This window comes from Molossus molossus, unplaced genomic scaffold, assembly GCF_014108415.1.
Source record: "Molossus molossus isolate mMolMol1 unplaced genomic scaffold, mMolMol1.p scaffold_m16_p_8, whole genome shotgun sequence".
Lineage (NCBI taxonomy): Eukaryota > Metazoa > Chordata > Mammalia > Chiroptera > Molossidae > Molossus > Molossus molossus.
Window position 1 is genome coordinate 39,717,687 of NW_023425402.1, and position 20,571 is coordinate 39,738,257.

Below are 20,571 nucleotides of genomic sequence, written 5' to 3' on the forward strand. Positions count from 1 at the left end.
ATATGAATGACAGCAACCCAGGGAAGGAGGCTGTGTATCCTCATCTATCTTCATTATTTTCTCCGAGACCTTTTGATGAATCCTGGTGTGGGAGAACTTGAATGACCCGATTCTCTTGCGCAGACAAAGCCGGTCAGCCTTCCTCCAAGGGCTGTTAGCAAAGAGCTCTTCCCTACTTGCCCCTCTCCAAGTCCTTGGTAAGGAATATAGTAACACAGGAAAGACTGAACTTGTACCTCTCTGAGAAAACTAATTATAAGCTGAACACTAGAAAGGCAGGTAACATTTTTCACAGTCTGTGCAGCTTTTATTTCAATCAGGGAGTAATCAAATCTATATACAATCTAAAAACAGTAGAAAAGGTGTGTAAAAAGACCACAGTCCATCTGGGTGGGGTAGGAGGGTGGGCCAGCCCAGACTTGTATCTGGCATCCAGAGAGCTGGGACTAGGCATTTTCCTGGCAGCAACAGTGATGAGGCCAAGCAGGAGGAGGTTTGCTGGGCATTGGGCAGGAGGGCACTGCCAGGCTGGATGAGCCTGCTCACCTGGCCCACAGGGCAGGCAGAGATCAGTTTTTTGGCCAACCTGTCCCCTCGTGGGTGGGCCTGGGCTGCGATTTCTGTGGGCAAGTCCCAACTTTCACAGTGCTGTCCACAACCCCTGTGAAGAGCTGGCCCTGCGACACAGCCAGCCCAGCCACACTGCCCTGGTGATGATGCAGATCATGATGTTTATACTCCAGACCCTGAGGGACCGCAGGACATGCTGAAGACTTTGGTCTGGTCTGGCACTGAGATGACTGCCAGGGAATACATGGTGCCCACGTGACCCATCAGGGTCTAAGCCTGCTACTTGGACTTGATGTCCTACAGGTGCATAAATTTCTTCCAGGTGCCCCAGACAAGGTGATTCCTTAGGATGACAGAATAGAGCTGCCACTGACATCTTGCTTGTCTGGTAATAGTCACTATACAAGTAGTTTGGGGAAGCCACCTGAGCCTACACCCAGTAGTTGAGGCCAATGAGCTCCTTCTTCAACTTCAGCTCAATGCTCACCGTGTCCCTGACATGGTCACCGTCAGGGAGCTGCTGAAGAGGATGCTGTGCGAGGAGACCAGAGTGCACTCCAGTTGCTGGTCCCAGATCATGTTCACTTTCTGCCAATTCTGAGTGCCCCACATGATGATAGAGCAGTCTGCTGAGCCATGGCAGGGCTTCAACCCCCAGATGTAGAGCACCAACACAATGCTGCTATGGCCCTCAGCACCTTTGGCATTAGTAGGTGGTACAGGTGTCCCACATCTTTATGTGCTTGTTAGAGGAGCTATTGAAAAGCAGGTCACCCATGGAGTAGAAAATGGGGCCCTTAGTGGCCCATGAAATTTCCTTTGCACTTGAAGGTTTGCTGAGGGTCATAGGATGCTCCTGTCAGCTATGTATTGATATGGGACAGCTCCTCATTCAACATGGATGCATCTTCCCAGAACTCCATGAGCTCCTCACTAAGCTTGTTTTGGTTTTTGTTCAGGACATCAGACTTGAGCTCAGGGCTCTTCTTCAGATGGTCGATCTTCTTGAGAGCTTACCCAGCATGGAACGCAGAAAAGCAATCTCCTGGTCCTTTTGGGCCAGTGCCATAAGCATCTCCTGGAAGCCACTGACTGCTGCTGGAACTCCTTCAGGCTGTCCAAGTGGCATGTTTCCAAGTACCTCTCATATATGTCCTGGTTCCCAGTGAATGTGAACTCCTACTTGGAATGGGACACTTGATGTGCTCTCACTCCTTGAGGTGGGCCTCCAGGTTCATCTCGAGGAAGGTCAAGCGGCTGGGGTTGTTGGGGCACTGCACAGGCTTGTGGTCACAGCTACCTTCATGGTCCTTCTGGCTACCGAGCTTGATGGTGAAAGGGCACCTTTCGAGGTCTACCCCAAGGATGGTGGGCTTCCCAGCCCCGACTGCTGGGCTAGCTATGCCTGCAGAGGATGGAGAACTCCTGGATCTGCTCGGCACTGCAGTGCTGTTTACCATGACTTCCAGCCTGGCATTGTCCATGGAACACTGCAATGACTTCATGGTGCGTCTTTGACAGAGCATGTGCTCACACTCGGTGATCACAGGGTTCTTGAAAATACTGCAGCAGAGCTGGCAACAGGGCTTCACCAAGGGCTGCTTAGTAAACACCAGTGGCTCTGGCTCCGCTTTGTCCTCGGACATCTAGGGGGTAGAGCACGGGGACAGGCTGGACTCAGAGTGGGGGAGTCGCTGGAGATGGCAGAGTCAGAGCAGTGCAGGGTGCTGTTGGGGGCCATGCTGTCCTCCTCATCCTGTGGGGAGTAGGCAAGGGTGCTGCAGGAGGAGGGCATCCTGTGGGGATGTTTGTGCGTACAGATCCCGTCGGCTTCTGTGATGGTGCTGCCTGCTGTAAAGGCGGATCCTAAGGTCATTTCCATTCTGACCCCTATGGCGATGCCTGAAATGGGAATATTGGTATCCCCGGCCCTCCCCAAGAACCATATATAGTGGATGCTCTTGCCTACTCTGGAACATGCCCTGCCCAGGGCCACCTGGGAGAGGTAGTGCCACCCTCCCACTTCATCATGTCTCCTTGAGCACCAGCAGTTTTTAAAATAGTTATTAGCACAAAGACAGGCTGCTAAGAGAATCAATAAGATATGTTCGGTGTCAGCCAGTTACATATATTTCTTTCTGTATAAAGTCATGATAAATTTTGAACTTTCATTAATGACTTGAACTTTATAGATACCAAACTCAGTTTAAATGATGCCATTGAAAAATGTTAGAGGTCTGAAATCTTCCAGTGCTCATTGCCTGAGCACTTAGACACACAGCAAGGAGCATGAATGGTCAGCAGGGTCGCAGGCTGCAGAGAGAGTCAGGAAGAGGAGTGCTGAGGAAATGCTGTTGGATCTTGTTAGGGAGAAATCCATGACCTTTGGGAGAGCATGTCAGTAACATAATGGAGAAAGGAGTCAGTCTGCAGTGCATTACAGAGTAATTGGGCAGTGGAAAAGAGACAGTGAGTGAGACTCCTTTTTTATAATCTAGCAATGAGAAATGGGAGAGAATTAGTTTGACAAGCTAGCTGGACCGAAGCACATTTTTTAAAAAGAGAATTGTATATAGGCAGAGCGGGAGGCATGGGAGAGACTTTCGTTTGTAGCAGAGTTCAAGGTGGGGCAGGGGGAGGAAGAGACTGAGAGGCTTCTATGATAAGATACCTAGCAGCAGACGGCTCTGTCTGGCTAATAAGCACGTACCTTAAAAGAAAGTTTCCAGAATCCCACAGTTTTGTAGGGCTCAAAGTAACTTTAGTGCATGAAACATAGACATTTGCCTTTAGAGACTTACAATCTAAAAGGGATGTTACTCACACAGAGATGATGAAATGGAGTAACCAGTTCAAAACCTTTCCAAATGATGACAGCCAAAAGATGCTAACCAAAATGTTCTAACCATAATAACAAACATAGGAGGACACTGTTCAGTTTACGCACATATCATCTGCATTAGGTAGATACTATTATCATTTTGCAGGTGAGGAAGCTTATGCAGGCTACAGGCCAAGGAAGTTCCTAACTTCTCAAAGCTAATGATGACTTAAGTCCAGTCTCTGATTACAAGTTAGGATCCCATGAGGAGTAACTGTCAGTAGAAATATTGAGCGAAGCCTGTGACCTGAAATGTGAAATGTGAATTCAACACCATCTGTATTGTACTTTATGTAAGATAACGTCTATATCTTACTTTAAATATTTTGGAATAGGCACACATGTGTGCACATGTGTTTGTTTGTGTGTTTGCCTGTGTGAGTTTGAGCTATACTCTAGGTATGGCCAGGTCAAAATACATATGCTAGGAAGGAGGGAAGGGACGGTCAACATTTAATTAAAAAACCTACATTCCTGAGATACCTACTACAGTCTTCAGTAATCTTTAATTCCAATTGATGCCAGATTTTAATATATTAGCATAATGAAAGCTAGAGGTTGGTATTCATTGGTGAAATTAGTGGCTTGTTAGATAATAGATATTGACAATGGGCACTCATTAATGAGATCAGTGATAGATAAAATTTGTGAATTAACTAAAACATTCTGGAAAAACGCCTTGCCTTGACATTAGTCTGATAAGTTATCTTTCAGCATTAAAATTAAGTTGGAAGCTTGATCCCCAACAGTCCTGTGCCGAGCCCTCTCCGGAGGATTCTAGTCGGCCTGCTAATGACCACAGGCTAACTGAATCTTGCATCCAGAATGTTGTCGCATCGTCCTAAAGGAACCCTTCATGCAAGACATGGTTGAAACACAGGAAAGGGATTTTATTAGGCTTACAGAATAAGCTAAATGGCCTATTTGGGGTCTGTTTGCCAATACGTGTTAACTTAATGGTCTGTATGTGTGGGGGATTTTTGTTTGATTCCTTCTTTTACTAAAATCTGGTAAGGGAATAGCAAACTCTCACCCACTTTCAACTACTATTGCCCACTACTACTCACTAAAATTAACCTATTTGAGTTTAACCAAATTGGCTTAGGTTCATTAGAATTCACTTATATGAATTTCCTGTAAAAAATTCCCTTTCCCACTTTTAGAAAAATGATTCTTCACCTTCTTAATGTTTCTACTTTGACAATCTCCTCCCTAGCCTTCCAGTTTTGCTAAGACAATAGCTATAGTCAGATAGGAAGTCCTTCATCTCCCTTCAACTTCCATCATCAAATCTTCCAGTCTGCCTGCATCTGCTCTGACCTTCTGTCTTTCTTATTACACAGGAGGAATAAGTGGCTTTACTTGTGAGCGGTGAGTCTTACTTAAGCCCAGTATCCTGTCCTGCTTTGCCACTTAAGGACTTTGTTTTTGTGGTGTGCCCACTCTCTTTTGAATCCGTTTCTCTCTTTCTGCTAGGTTATTCACTTCAGCATACAAAATACTCTAACATCTTCCATCTTAGCAAAGAAACTTATGTTGATCCTTTTAGGCAACCACTCTATTTCTCTGTCCCTTCACAGTAAAACTACTACAAGTTGTCTATATTAATTGTTCTTACTTCCTTAACTTGCATTCTCTTTTTAAATTATGAAATAACTCAAACAGAGAATAGTTAGGGACTAATATATTTCTCTGAACATTACAGCCACTGTCCAGCTTTTTTAAGTCTTAAAGTTTTTCTATATTTGCTTTACCTTTTTATTTATTTAAATGTTTCTATTTTTTATCCTCACCCAAAGATATTTTTTCATTTATCTTCTGATAGAGTGGGAGGGAGGGAGGGAGAGAGAGAGAAACATCACTGTGAAAAATGCACATCGATTGGTTGCCTCCTGCATGACCCTGACCAGGGTTGGGGAAGAACCAGAACCAAGCTATGCACCCTTGACCAGAATAGAACCTGTGACTCACTGGTCCACAGGCTGATGCTTTAACTGCTGAGCCAAACCAGCCAGGACTGCTTTACCTTTTTAAATGAGATGTTATAGATACAATTAAAACCCTTCTCAAATGCATTTTCTCCCATCCCTGAAGATAACTATTAACCTGAACTTGGTGTTTATCATATCTACATATGTTTTTATATATTGTACAAGTTATATACCTATACCGATATATAGTATTTTTTTTTTTCAAGTTTCCAAATGTTATGTAAGTAGTATGTCATATATGTCATTTTACAACTTACAGCTTTGGTCAATATTATGTTCTTTAGATTTATTCATATCAATGTATACATTTATTTATCTTAATTGTGTATAGTATTTCATTGAATAGCTACTATATTTTTCATTTTCTACTGATAGATGTTATCACAATTTCCATCCCCACGAACACTAAATGAGAAGCTCCTATTTCTTCATGTTCATGCCAACACTTGAATTATCAGGTTTTAAAATTTTGCCAAGCTGATGTGTTTGAACTGGTACCTCACTGTGGTTTTAATTTGCATTTCTCTGACATCTAGAAAAATAGAGTATCTTTTGATGTGTTTATTGGTCATTGTGTTATTCTTTTTGAATTGCCTATTCATACCTTTCGCACATTTGTTTTTAGCATCCTGAATGACTAGCACGTCATTTTCCCAATGTTTTGTAATGACACCCCTATCTTATATTATCTCCTGGATAGCTGTGTTATTTCATTGTTTCAATGGTTTATTTGTATAATTCCGAGTCAAGAGCATATGATCTTATTTACTGAAGCTTTGTAATGACTGTTGAAACATATCTCCCAGTATATTCTTTAAAGTATTCATAGACATTTTTGTCTCTTTGTACTTTCATATGAATTTTAAGAACTTCATGTCAAGATAATAAAATCCTGGGAAGATTTTCACCTGAATTTGTGAAAAAACTAATTTTTTTTCTTGAGTCTTCTTATCTCTAAACATGCCATAAATATCATTTCTCTCTAATGCACTCTAATCAGGCTTCTTTCCCCCAAACTCCTTCGACTCTGGTTTTGTGGTCAAGACTATGAACAACTTCCAACTCTTTGGTGAAGGCCTTTGCACCAGTTCAATGTCCCTAATGTCCCCTTTCAGAAGTTCTTTCCTTATCACCCATTCTAAAGAGTCACACAGTCACTTCTTTCCCATCATTTTATCTTAATTCTCTACATAGCCTATCTCTAATATGGCCTGGCAAATTCCTTGACTAGTTTTTTTTTTTTTAAACTTTCATTTTCATCATTTTCTTAGCTCTTTCTTCAAATAATAAAACCATACAAAAATTTATTTTTTGTTTGATTTGGAATTTCTGTTTCCCTAGGAATTATTTCTTTTTTAATTAATTAATTAATTTTTGTTACAGATGTTTCTCCCTTTTCCCCCACGGATTCCCCTCTCTCCCTCCCTCCCCACCCTGTCCCCAACTTTGTTGTCCATGTCCATTGTTCATGCATACATGTATATAAGTTCTATGGTTTATCTCTCCTCCCACCCCCACTTCTGGGGATTGTCAGTCTGTACCCCACTTCCATGTCTCTGGGACTACCCCATGCCTCATACTGTTATGTTCATTATATTCCACAAATAAGTGAGATCATATAATATTTGTCTTTCTCTGTTTGGCTTGTTTCACTTAAGATAATACTTCCAGGTCCCTCCATGTCGTTTCAAAGGATAAGAGATCTTTCTTTCTTACAGCTGCATAGTACTCCATTGTGTATATGTACCACAGCTTTGTTATCCATTCGTCTACTGATGGACATTTGGGTTGTTTCCAGCTAACTATTGTAAATAGTGTTGCTATGAACATGGGGGTACATATATTCTTTTTGACTGGTGTTTCAGGCTTCTTAGGGTATATTCCTAGAAGGGGGATCACTGGGTAAAATGGTTCAATTTTGAATTTTTTGAGGTAACACCATATTGTTTTCCCTAGTGGCTGCACCAGTCTGCATTCCCACCAGCAGTGCACTAGAGTCCCCTTTTCTCCACACCCTCACCAATACTTGTTGTTTGATGATTTGTTGATGGCGGCCATTCTGACAGGTGTGAGGTGACACCTCATTGTTGTTTTAATTTGCATCTCTCTGATAATTAGTGATGTTGAGCATTTCTTCATATGTCTCTTAGCCATTTTTATGTCCTTTTTGGAGAGATGTCTATTTAGCTCCTCTGCCCATTTTTTAATTGGGTTCTTTGTCTTCCTTTTGTTGAGCTGTATGAGCACTCTATATATTTTGGAAATTAACCTCTTATCTGATGTATCATTGGTAATTATGCTCTCCCATAGAGTGGGTTGCCTTTCCATTTTGGTGGTTGTTTCTTTTGCTGTGCAGAAGCTTTTGAGTTTGATCTAGTCTCATGTGTTCATTTTCTCCTTTGTTTCTGTTGTCTTAGGTGATGTATCAGTGAAAATTCTGCTGTGTATGATTCTGAAATTTTGTTGCCTACATTTTCTTCTAGTATTTATATGGATTCAGGAGTCACATTTAAGTCTTTTATCCATTTTGAGTTTATTTTTGTGTATGGTGTAAGTTGATGGTCTAGTTTCATTTTTTTTTTTTTTTTTTTGCATGTAGCCGTCCAATTTTCCCAACACCATTTATTAAGAAGGCTGTCTTACTCCATTGTGTGCTCTTGCCACCTTTGTCAAATATTAATTGAGCATATTATTTTGGGTTGATTTCTAGGTTCTCTATTCTGTTCCATTGATCTATGTACCTGTTCTTGTGCCAGTACCAGGTTGTTTTGATTATAGTGGCTTTGTAGTATAACCTGAAATCTGGTAATGTGGTCCCTCCAACTTTGTTCTTCTTTTTCAAGATTTCTGTGGCTATTCAGGGACTTTTTTGGTTCCATATGAACTTTTGAAGTATTTGTTCTAGTTCTGTGAAGTATGTCATTGGTATTTTGATGGGGATTGCATTGAATCTATAGATTGCTTTGAGTAGTATGGACATTTTAATGATGTGAATTCTTCCAATCCATGAACAAGGTATGTGCTTCCACTTTTTTATATCTTACTCTATTTCTCTTTTCAATGACCTGTAGTTTTCTGAAAATAGGTCCTTTGTTTCTTTGGTTAAGTTTATTCCTAGGTATCTTAATTTTTTTGCTGTGATGGTAAATGGGATTGTTATTTTAGTTCAAATTCCTTGACTTCTACCACTTTCCCCCTTGCTAATTATACTTCTTATGATTCCTTGTCCACACAAGCTATTTTCCACATTAGGAATTTTGTGTGTCTTCTCCCCTTCTTCTAGAACTCTCTCCTGTTCAAGATATTTGCATGACTCTCTTCTCTTCATGTAAGTTCCACTCAACTGTCACCTCCAAAGAGGACTTCCCTGATGACACAATCTGAAATTACTCCCCAGTACCAACTCACTGTATTGTCTTAAAAGTCTGGCTTCTGATTAGAAATTATTCTGTTGAGTTAAAGCCCCCACCCCCCCAGCATATATGCTACACAAAAGCAGTAACCGTGTTTGTTTTATACATGTTAATACCAGAACAATGCCTGGCACAAAGTTGGCGTTCAGTAACTAATTGGTCAATGAAATAGTTACTCTATTAAAATAAAATAAGCCATGCTATAGACTAAGACTTTAAAATTCACAATTGTTTATGAAATTAAGCTACCCTTACTTGTGAATTGACATAAAGAAAGAATCTGAAAAATCAAGGGATGCTTTTATGTGTGAATACATATACTTTTAACAACTTTTTTTTTTCTTTTACAGTAGGTAAAAAGTGTTCAGCATGGCTACTGCCAGTGAGCAATAGGTTAGAAAGCTCTGACTGTCTGGATTTATTTTGTGTGGATCTCAATTGCTCTGCTTAACTTGCCATTTTTCCAGGAGCTCCTTAAGATGGTGATGAGCACAATTCTAATGAGCTGGAACCTTCTCCCTCAGCTACTGTTTTGACATTACTGTCTAGCTTGAAGAGACTTTTACTGAGGTTGAGTAAAAGAGATGCAGCATCCAGAGAAATCTGTAGATCAGTATATTAAAATATGTCTGCCTCTTCTGTTTTAAAATAACTGCTCATGGCAGTTCTTGGCCTATTTGTTGACAAATTGTTCCAGAAAGACTTAGACAGGAGGCAGGGGTATACACACCTAATTGGTTGCTCTTGCCCTAAAAACTTGTTAAAAAAAGCTTTTCATTGGCTCATTACTGTGAGCCCAACATTGCTATAACTCTCCTCTTAATGCATCTAACCCTGTAGGCATATTAAAAATAATAAAGTATATAGATATGCTAAATGAAAACATTTTTATGTATTTGTAAGATTAAATAGGAGGGAGAAGTAGATAGGAGTGGATTTCAGATTGAGGCAGTGTGGCAGAGACAAGTTTATTGAGGCATTTTTGCCTTTTGCCTATATAAAGAACACGAGCACGGCACTTCGATCACTGATTGATAATATGTTTGGTCAGGTGCTGCACCCTGGCACCAGTCCAGGATTGGTGAAGATTATTAACTTTTATGCATGAGTGATAGCCAAATGTGTATCTTACTTTAAAATCAGAGGACCTAAAACCCTCTTAAAACCTGTTCCCAACTTACAGATGGCTTGTACTTCCTTCAATAATTCTTCACTTAGCTATTTGGAACTTGAAAAGCAGTTCTTTATAATATTGTGTGATTTCTTTTTTCATGGTAGTCCAAAAACAGCTATGATATACAGCAGGGATTGAGGGACATTTTCTGTAAAGGGCCAGATAGTAAATAGTTTAGGTACGAGTGTAACAGTGTCTATTCATGTTGCAGTGTGGAAGCAGCTATAGTCAGTACCTGAACAAATGGGCCTGGCTGTGTCTCAGTAACATTTATTTAGGGACACTGCAATTGAAATTTCATGTAATTTTCACATGTCATGAAATATTCTTCTTTTAATTTTTCTGTTTTAAATTGTAAAAAATATTTTTAGCTCACTGTAACAAACCAGGCAGCAGTTTGTAGACCCCTGGTATGCACAGAAGGGGGCTGTCCTTATACCTCTAAAAAACATACCTGTATGTATGTTGAAAGACTTGAGAAACTTGAGGTTTCTGTAGGAAAAAGCATTTTACGTCTAATTGGAAATGTCAGAGACACATTTGTTACAAAACGATCTAAGCCAAATTGGCTGTGCGCAATCAACCGTTAGGTTTTTATTGGCAGATGTAAGAACCAATATTATTTTGATGTAGGTGAAGGTTATAGGTCTCCCTCAACTCCATCTCTACATCTAATAGGCAGGTTACAGGGCAAGCAAGTCTCACACCAGATTCTCTGTATCTATAAACATCAATTAGCAAGTGGCACCGATGCAGTTAGGCAGCCTGTCCTTGCGATGGCAGTGTCCACCGCTCCGAGGCCCCGGACGCCTTGCACGAAACAGGTATGGGAGAAAGACAGTGTTCTACCGGCAAGATTCAGGTAACCTAGGAATCAAGTGACAGAATTCTCTGTTAATGGCAAAAACCAAGACATAAGAGAGAATGTCACTTCAAGGGTATAAGCTATGGCGTGACATATTTCTACACATGTAATTGTCCAAGTACTCAAGATATTTCTACGGAGTCTCTATATCTTGAATATCTCTTATTTAACCAGTGAAAAGTCATTTCCAATATCTCTTATGTTAATTAACAAACCCTATAGAGCTGATAGAAGATTAAAGTAGTTAAAAATGCTTGTGGTAACCTGCTCTGGAACATGGGCTTCTGATTAGTGTTATTCAAATGCTAACCAACCACCCATGGAGTGAGCCTGGTTAGCGACCTCAAATATAGGCTAATATTGCCTGGACTGTGTGGCTCAGTGAACTGAACATCCTCCTATGGACTGAGAGGATCCCTGGTCAGGGCACGTGTCCGGGTTGGGGGCTCGATCCCCAGTAGGGGGCGTGCAGGAGGCAGCTGATAGATGTTTCTCATATAGATGTTTCTATCTCTATCTAAAAATTCAATAAAAACATATTTAATATATATAGGTTAATATTTAGGTGTAGGTTAAAACTAACACATTTATATCTCACAATTTCTATGCTCAAGTATTTAAAAATAATTTACAGATGATATAATATTCATCTAGGGGACAACTCCTACAGCAAAGTCAGTGATTCCTTTCCCCTTCCGTCACCACAAACGGAGAAGGTGCTCTGACAGCACATGCTTGTTTAGTGTTCCTTTGAGGGGGCAAGGAGAGGTAGGGGTGGGAGTAAGGACAGCAGTTTTAAGGAACTGGAGATGTAAAATCCCTGGGGACAGGGAACGTCCATCCGTAGAAAGCTCTGGGGCTTTACCACGTCCGGTGCCACAGTTTAAGTCCAGCACCGGTTGACCAAGGTGACGGAGGGTTCTGACTCATCTCCTACAAAGACAATGTATCCTCTGCTGCACACGGAGCAGCTTCCCCTGAAATAACCCTAGGAACTGGCTGAGCAACGTTGGAGCTGGCCACGTCCAAGCAGGAAGGGGGCTGGGACATAAGCTGGCCAGGACCCCACCCCAGGTGCAGTGAGTAAGTTGGGAGTGATCCCCAAACCTGGAACTTCTTCCTGAGGAGCAGAGGGTCTGAACCCTACATCGGGCACCCCCAACTTTTAAGACCTGCGCCTTAGAGACAAAACCCCCAAACATCTAGCTTTGAAAACCGGTGGAGTTGGCACCTAGGAGATCGCAAAGCTGTAACTAGCTGAGATGGGCCCCTAGGGGCTGCGCTCTGGGGCTCCTCTGGCCCAGGGCTCCGGCAGAAGCAAGGGGGGCGCTGGACTTCGTGTCTCCTGTGCTTGTCTTGGAGCACCCCCTAGGGGCAGGCGTCTGGTTTCACTCGCACCTGGGGGCCTGCTCAGGTGCCCTCTAGGAGGAGACTGGTGAGTGCCATCTTTGTGCTGCCCCTATGCCTTGAATTTCTTTTCCTTTCTTTCCCCGGGGGATGGGGGTGGGGTTGGGGTTGGGGTGGGATTGGGTTGGGGTTGGGGTGGGGGTGGGGTGCCATCTTCCTGCGCTCACCCGCCGGGCTCCAGACTGCACTGTCTGCCAGAGTGCAGCTTCGACACACGTCTGGTGCCTCGGGGTGATGTCCAGAGCACCGTTTTTTGTTTGTTTGTTTTTGGGACACCTTTACATCACCTCGGTTTGGTGGGGGGCCCCAGGACTGTAACCAAGGGACAAAATCCCGCGGACTGCCGTTCACCCTGTAGGGCCTTTGCTTTGTATCGGTCTCCACGGAGTACAACTCACTTTTCTGTCCGTTTCCTCTTCTTTCCTGACCCCAAAATGCTACTGTGAGGTTTAAACATTTTTTTTTTTAAAGCTTTGAAGTGGAAAAGAGAGTGGGTGAAAATAACAAACTAAAATATTGTTGCTACATTTCAAATCACAAAACTGACTGTGATGGAATTGTGGGTGATTCTCCCTTTCTATGTCTATAAATTTTTTGTCCCCCCCACCCCTCTGCAGTATGGCATTAAGTAGCATCTTACCAGACTGTGATCCTTCTTAGCTTTTTCTTTCTCTGTAACCACATCTTTACAATGTCATTTATTAAATTGTGGAATATGTAAACATTAAAAAATAGAATGGACTTCATGACCAATATTGCTTTTGGTGTGTTCCCACCTTCTTGCCCCATTCCTTTATTATTTTGAAGAAAATCTCATTTTTTAAAAAAATCTGTAACTATTTTAGTTTGTATCTCTAGGAGATATGGGCTCATTTAAAAATAAGCATAATTTTAATGTTACACCAAAAAATTTAACAATAATTCTGTAATATCAACTATCCAGTCAGTGTTTATATTTCTAATTATGTCAATAGATCCACGAATTGCACCTGGTTGGTATGTCATTTATTTTATTTATTTTTAATTTTTTTTCTTTATTGATTTTAGAGAGAGGAGGAGAGAAGTAGGGAGAGATAGAAACATTGATGAGAGAGAGCATCGACTGGCTGCCTCTTGCATGTCCCCCATGAGGATCGGGCCCACAACCTGGGCATGTGCCCTGACTGGGAATCGAACCGGCAGCCTCTGAGTGCATGATCGATGCTGAACCACTGAGCCACACCAGCTAGGCTGGTATGTCATTTAAATCTCTTTTCATCTATAACCCCTCTCCTTTCCTTTTTTCTTTCTCTTCCTTGTGATTTGCTCAATAAAGATACTTCTGTAGGTGTTTTTCCATAATTTGGTTTTTGCTGATTCATGTGACTTTGAAAATTCTCCTTCATTTATTTTTTTCTTAATATTTTCATTGTATTTCATGTTGAAGGTTATTTTTAAGTATAGAAAGAAATATTTTAGTTCCTCTTCCATTGCTGGGATAGTCCTGCCACCAGACCTTTTTCAGCGGTTGGGTTAAAGCTCTCAAACTTGCTCCCCTCTTAGGAATGAAACTGTGTCCCAACACACATCTTCCCTCTTTCTCCTCCTCTGTCATTCATTACACCAGTGGCTCTTAGTGAGACAGTACAGGACCCAAGGGCCGCGGGCCGCACGGGAAATGTGTTGGGTTGTTTTAGTTGTTAAGTGCATTGGGGTGGTGGAGCTGGTAGACTCAGCAGGCCGGGACGGGAGGTTAGGTGTCCTGCAGGATTTGTGGCACAGTCTTTCACAGTCAAGAACTGTCCCGCATATATCACTGCTTCTGAGTGCTACCCTCAAATTCATATAGGTGAAAATTGTTTATAATTATCCGACACTGGACCTCAGTCCATTTTACATATAACCACAAAGTAATTTTTCACTGTTTTTTACTATACATCGCATTTTCTACAAATACAATTACTGGGTAATTTGAGAGAGCTGGAAATCTATTTTGTTTGGATCTTTCCGTTTTGGAAAACTATTAGTAGCATTGTCACTCACAGTATTCGAGTTGCCAACATGGCACATACTAGTGTGCTTTTGGCTGTTGCCTTCACAAGGCTACCTGTAAGTTCAAGTACATAAAGATTACTTTATTATGTCTTCTCATCCAGGGCAGTACCTCCCAAACTTAATGTAAGGATGCTGTTGTAGTCTGCACAAGCATTTATGCTGTGAAATAATACTATTTTATTATAATTTTAGTGTAGCCTACTTATTAAAGTTGGGGCATTGTAGAAATTATTTCATAGATTATGATATAAGCTACTTTAGTACATTATATTATCTATGAATTTTATTTTATGATGGCAATTGTGGGACTAGAAAATATTTGTTATTCAGCGGGGGATTGGGTCTGGTGGGACTGAGCCTTACAGACTTAGAGTGGGGGGGAAATTCAAGTTGCACTGACCAGTCAGGTATCATAAATACATGAAACATTTTAACAGTGGAGTTCGTATAATAGCGGACACTTTAGGTTGTGCTTGCTTAATATTCCAGGAACTGTTCTTTCTAAGTGCTTCACCTAAATCAACTTCTTTAATGCTCACAACAGCTGCAGGAGGTCAGTAGGAGCTATCATTCTTGTTATCTCATAAATGAGAACACGAGGACCCAGAGCTGAAGTAATTTACCCAAGGTCATATGACTAATAAGAGCCAGAGCCGGGATTCAAACCCTGGCAATGAGGCTACAAAGTCTCTTCTCTTAACCACTGCATTTGATTACTTTTCTTATGAAGCATAATTCACTGAGCACAAAGGAAAGGAAAATCAAGTATATTGGCAGAAAATATATAGGTGATAGATTTAAAAAGAAAATGGATATGCAAATTGTGCATTCTATAGACTACGTAAGCTGAGTTGGTGGTAGGTTAGGAAAAAAAAAGATTTAAAGTGCCTACTCATCCCCTGGAGGAGCTCAGTGAATATTTGTTGAGTGAGTGAGTGAGATACTTTCTAGGATTTGGAAAAGTCTCAAAATTAACAAAGAGAAAGCAAGACAAAATGTGGGCATCTATATATTACCCAAAAGACAGATGCTTTTGTGAAGTGTAGCACACCTAGACGGGAGGCCTTAATAAGATGATTTCCATATGAGAGTTGAGTGACTTGCCCACTTAGGACCACAGAATTTTAACTGTAGTTGTTAATTAGGATACACCTGGCACAGATATTCCTCCTGTCGGTATCTGACCAGAACTAGGGTAAAAAGGGGATTTTTTTTTAAACAGAAATAAATTGACAAGATTCTGATGATATACTGAACCATATACATCATACTAAAGAGTTAGCTTAAATATGGAAACAGATTTACTCCAATTCTTCCTGAACAGGAGTTGGCAGAACCATGACTTAGGAACAGCTTTAGGAATCATCTTTGTACTGATCTAATTGAGTCCTCTTTGGCTTGTCCCTCGGTCCTCTGCAGTGTCCTTCACAGGTCAAGGTCCCATGCCAGCCCTGTCTGAATGACCGTTTTCCTCTGTCTGCTTCTGTTTCTACCTGGCCAGTGTTTCAAAGTTCGGACTTTGACTACAAATTTTAATCCACTGCGTTTCTATGGTTCTAGCTATTGCATAGATTGGTTCAAAAGGGGAACTTCAGAGGGCTTACTTCTTCATTTTCCTTTCATTTTCTATGCAATCCATTCCTAGGTCAGCAAATCTGCTTAGTACCGTGTGAGCTTTGGTTGCAGTTTGATACTGTAAAATAGGGGATTCCAGTTCTAGCCACAGAATAAGGAAAATGGTATGAGTGATTATTGTCAGTTTTACCAAAGATGGTATATTAACAAATACAATTTTAGATGCAAAGGAGAGACATTAATTTATTACATTCAATGAATGATTTAGGAGGGTGATGAGGGCTTACTGATCTCGTGCAGCTGGTCGGGGAAAGCTTTGAAAGCCTGCCCTTTACCAGCAGCTTTCACTGAGCTGCCCGCTAAACAGCCGTCGTGCATGTTGCTTCACGGTTATTACGGAATTGGTTTTAGAATTGTGCCATTGGGTCCATTTGGACATCGTTTTATCTCTTAGTCTTTTTTTAATGGCTGACATGGACCTGTTCCCCAGTACTTGATTTGCCAAGTCAACTACTTTGAAGGCATTTTTTGTTAACTTTCTGCTTCTGACTATTGGTTTAATTTTTTATAACCAATAACCCCTTTTGATATCTGAGTTAATAGTGAGTAATGATGTTTATCTTTGACATGTCTCTGGACCCTTCTATTAACTACGTACTAAAACTTGTGGGGAACCCACGCCAGGCGTGGCTCTGACCTAGGCTTGGTCTTGCCTAGAAAAGTCTTCTCAACGCAGTCAAAGACTATGGCTCTGAGTTACTCCTATAAAAGATGAATCTCTAGCTTGTTTTTAAAAAACTTTTTAAAAAATTTCTAGTCTTTATGAGTGTTCACTTTTCCATGCATTATACCCTTCATTATCACTAAATATTGTGAGGGAGAAAATATCAGCTCCTTCTTAAAGAAGATGAAACTAGTCTCCATGGTTAAGAAGCTTTAAGTCATTTTTCATAGACCTGCTTTCCTATGTAATTTGTCATCATAACTTCTCAACTCTAACTTTAATTTTACCCCTTTATTTCTATTCTTACTGTAACTACCCTAGAATAGCATCTTATTAACTCTCAGCCGGAGGGCTTTGACAGCCTCCTAACTGGCTTCGCAGCTCTAGTCTCTTTGTCTTCTCATTCTTCTACATCCTGTGGCCAGAGGTATTTCTCCTCAAATACAAAATTCATCATGCCATTTTACTGCCCCCCCCCCACACACACACACATTGACCATAGAATAAAGTTTCAGAAACCTTAGTGTGCAATTTAAGACCTTCAACAATCAGGTACAAACCTTTTCTACTCTTTCTTTCACATGATGTCTTCAGGCAGTTTTATATCACAGCTGGCCCACACTGCCACTGTTTCTAGAACATATCTTCTGACTTCCAAGCTCCATACTTCCTATAGTTTTTCTTGCTTGGTAGGTCTTCCCTTCTTTTCCTTACTTCTCTGCCTGTGCAGAGCACACCAGTTCATCAATGTCTACTCAGTACATTGAGAACTTGTGGACTCATTCTGAGCTGAGTAACCTATCCTCTGCTGTCACACCCCCTCAGTATTTATACTTTCCATGACATTTACCACCTTTGTTGACCCTTCATTGGAATCATTTCTGTGGGTGAATTCCCTATCTCTTCATTAGCATGCTAATAGAATCTTAACTTCCATAGTTAAGAATCATGTCTTCTACCTTTAAATGTACTGCAACACTTAAGACATCTCTTTGACTATATCAGAAACTCAGCAAAGGTTGCTTGAGTTTGAAAAAGCATCGTCTTAAAATGAACATATGCTTAGAAATCTTTAGGATTTGAGCATTCATACGTCTGTTTTAGTGGTTCTCAACTGGGAGTTCCTGAGAATCTATAAAGGTGACAACTGTGGTCCTTGAGCTACTTTCAATATTTAAATAAGCCCAATGGAAATCATACCTTTACCTGTAATGAGGCCAGGAAGCCAACTAAAATATCAAGTTTCTTTATTTTCGTTTGTAATTATATTAATTCTATAATATTAGTATTAATCTCTAAGTCTAGGATTGTTTGGTAACAAGTAACAGAATATACTCAAATTAGTTTAAAGAAAAGGGGAAATATAATATAATGATATAGGAGTATCTCATATAAGCCCAAAGTAGGAAGTACAGCTAGGTCTCACCGAGGATTGAAACCAGAGAGAGAAAGATTACCAAAAATGAAGGCAGTTTTCTTAAGAGTTCCCCCAGGTGTCCTTCCTTTGTTTCCTTGTCCCACCTGTGTCATCCTCCTCTCTGCTAACACATATATACACATACACACATGCATATATGCATATATGTATTTGTATTCATGCATCTATATATACATAGTTGATTTACACCTGAGGGGCCAGCACTTAAATTTTGAAGTACATACACCAGTTAGCATTTGAAAGAACCTAACCAGAAATCCATACTCCAAAGACAGTTACCACAAGTTTCAAACATATTTATCTCAGCTTAGCTCTAGACAATTTTACAATTAGCACAAAGGGCATTAGAAGAAACTTTGTATCAGCAAAATATGTGCTGTTAAAGATTAGGGATTGGGTAGAAATACTGTTTATGCAATTCTTTTTTATATGAGGTGTAAGATTACATTTTTGGAAGGTCATATCTTGTTTTAGGACTCAATTAGATTCTGTTTCTGGGTTCTGTTATCCAGTTGTGGTGAGAAGTTTAGCTCAGTCCTGATGCTAAAATATTATTGCCTCTGTCTTCGGTGAAAGAACCTAATGGTTATAAATGGCCAACTTATTTTGGGGCCAGTTTGCAATGAGGATGAATCATCATTACTCCAAAACTGATCTCATTTCGTCTTTTAGGTCTACATAAGCATATAGACCCTTAGATTCCAGATGACTGGAATCTCTTAGTTCTAGTTTCTCTGGAAAGAGAATTGATTGGCTCATTTTGGATAAGGTGCCCTGGTCTAATCAGTGGTGGCCAAAGCAGTCTATGGGTTGTGCAGCAGTCAACAGCGCTAAAGAAACCCCTCACCAGGGGCTGTGTGTGTGCATCCTCTGAAGACGGGGTCCAGGCTGGGTTGTGAGTGATGAGTAGATTTTATAGAACACAGTGTAAATGTTTTGAGACCTCATGTTAATCAGGTTCCAGTTTATATATTAATTTGATAAAAAAATGGATATAAATTCTTAAAAATTCAGTATATATTTTTTAAGTTACATTTACTGACAACAAGGTTGATTGGTAAAATAATTAAAGGATTTTTTTTTGCCCTGGCCAGTTTGGCCCAACAGTTAGAGTGTTGGTCTTAGGACAGAAGGGTCATGGGTTTGATTCCCGATCAAGGGCATGTACCTGGGTTGCAGGTTCAATCTCCAGCCCTGGTTGGGTTCATGCAGGGGGCAGCCAGTCAATGTATCCCTCTCACATTGATGTTTCTCTCTCTCTCTCTCTCTCTCTCTCCCTCCCTCTCTCTTTCCCTTCTTTCCTTCCACTGTATCACAAAGAAAAGAAAAAAAAAATCAATGGAAAAATATCTTCAAGTGAGGATAAACAAACAAACAAAAAAAGATGATAATAAAGGATTTTTTATCTGCAATGCTTTTCCTTTTAATACCTTATTAATGAGGTGACTTTTCCAGGGAGCGAGGACTGGTGCTTGGAAGAAGGAAGCTCTTCCTTGGAAGGCAGGGAACAGACCCCTCGTTCATGAGACCAGGGTCCCACGTGGGACAGAGGAGAGCAGGATAAGAAAAGGAGCGATCAGGACCTAGCTGACAAACTTAGACTATTTTCATATTTATATCTAAGGCCAGCTCTGCCTGCTTACAATGCAAACAGCAAACAATACCCAATTAAACGTTTTCTTCCAGAGAGTGATTGTGACCAGGCCGTGGAACAGAGCAAGTGCTTGTTGTGCAAAATTTGTTTTGACTAGACCAACCAGGCTGTTTCTATGGGCCATCTGCTGGGACCTTACAGCTCTGTGAGATCCTCGTTTAACTTCCGTCTATGAAAAGGGTTGCTAAGTAAATTAATAGAGTAAGCAAGGGAAATGCGATGCTGATTGAGAGTAAGGCCTTCAGCTGAAACATTTGCATGCGGACAATGGAAGTACTAATTACAAATATGTTAGCAGTCAAAGAGCTTGCACAGTTTGCCTTCCTGCGACAGTGGTTTCCATTGATTTGTCCAGGAATGTTTTGAAACCCACTTTCTTTAAGAAAAGTTTTCTTCCCTGAAGTTTCCACCAAGTTAAACGACCATTCTCCCCTCTCCAATTATGATGAGTTACAGAGATTGTACTATATTAAAAAACCTTGACTTCAGATTGTCAGCAAACTTCCGAGAATCAGTGTGGTGGGGAGAGGGGAGGGGGGGCTTAGGAGGAGGGGTTGAAGAAAGGATCTCAGGCCCTGGTCAGTTTGGCTCAGCAGATAGAGCTTAGGCCCATGAACCGGAGAGTCCCAGGTTCGCTTCCTGCTAACCGAACATACCTTGGTTGCAGTTTGTCCCGCCCCGGTTGTGGTCATGTAGGTGGCAACCACTCGATGTCGATGTTTCTCTCTCTCTCTTCCTCCTGCTCTGTCTAAAGATAAATGCAAAAATATCTTCAGGTGAGGATAAAAACAAAAAACAAAAAGGAAAGAATTCAGCCAAAGGGAGGTCAAAATGGGGAAGATAAA

General features: G+C 40.8%; 1 pseudogene; it reads right to left on the bottom strand.

Moving 5' to 3' along the window:
* Positions 1–316: 316 nt before the first annotated feature.
* Positions 317–7,370, bottom strand: LOC118620702 (annotated as a pseudogene).
* Between the last annotated feature and the right edge of the window lie 13,201 nt (positions 7,371–20,571).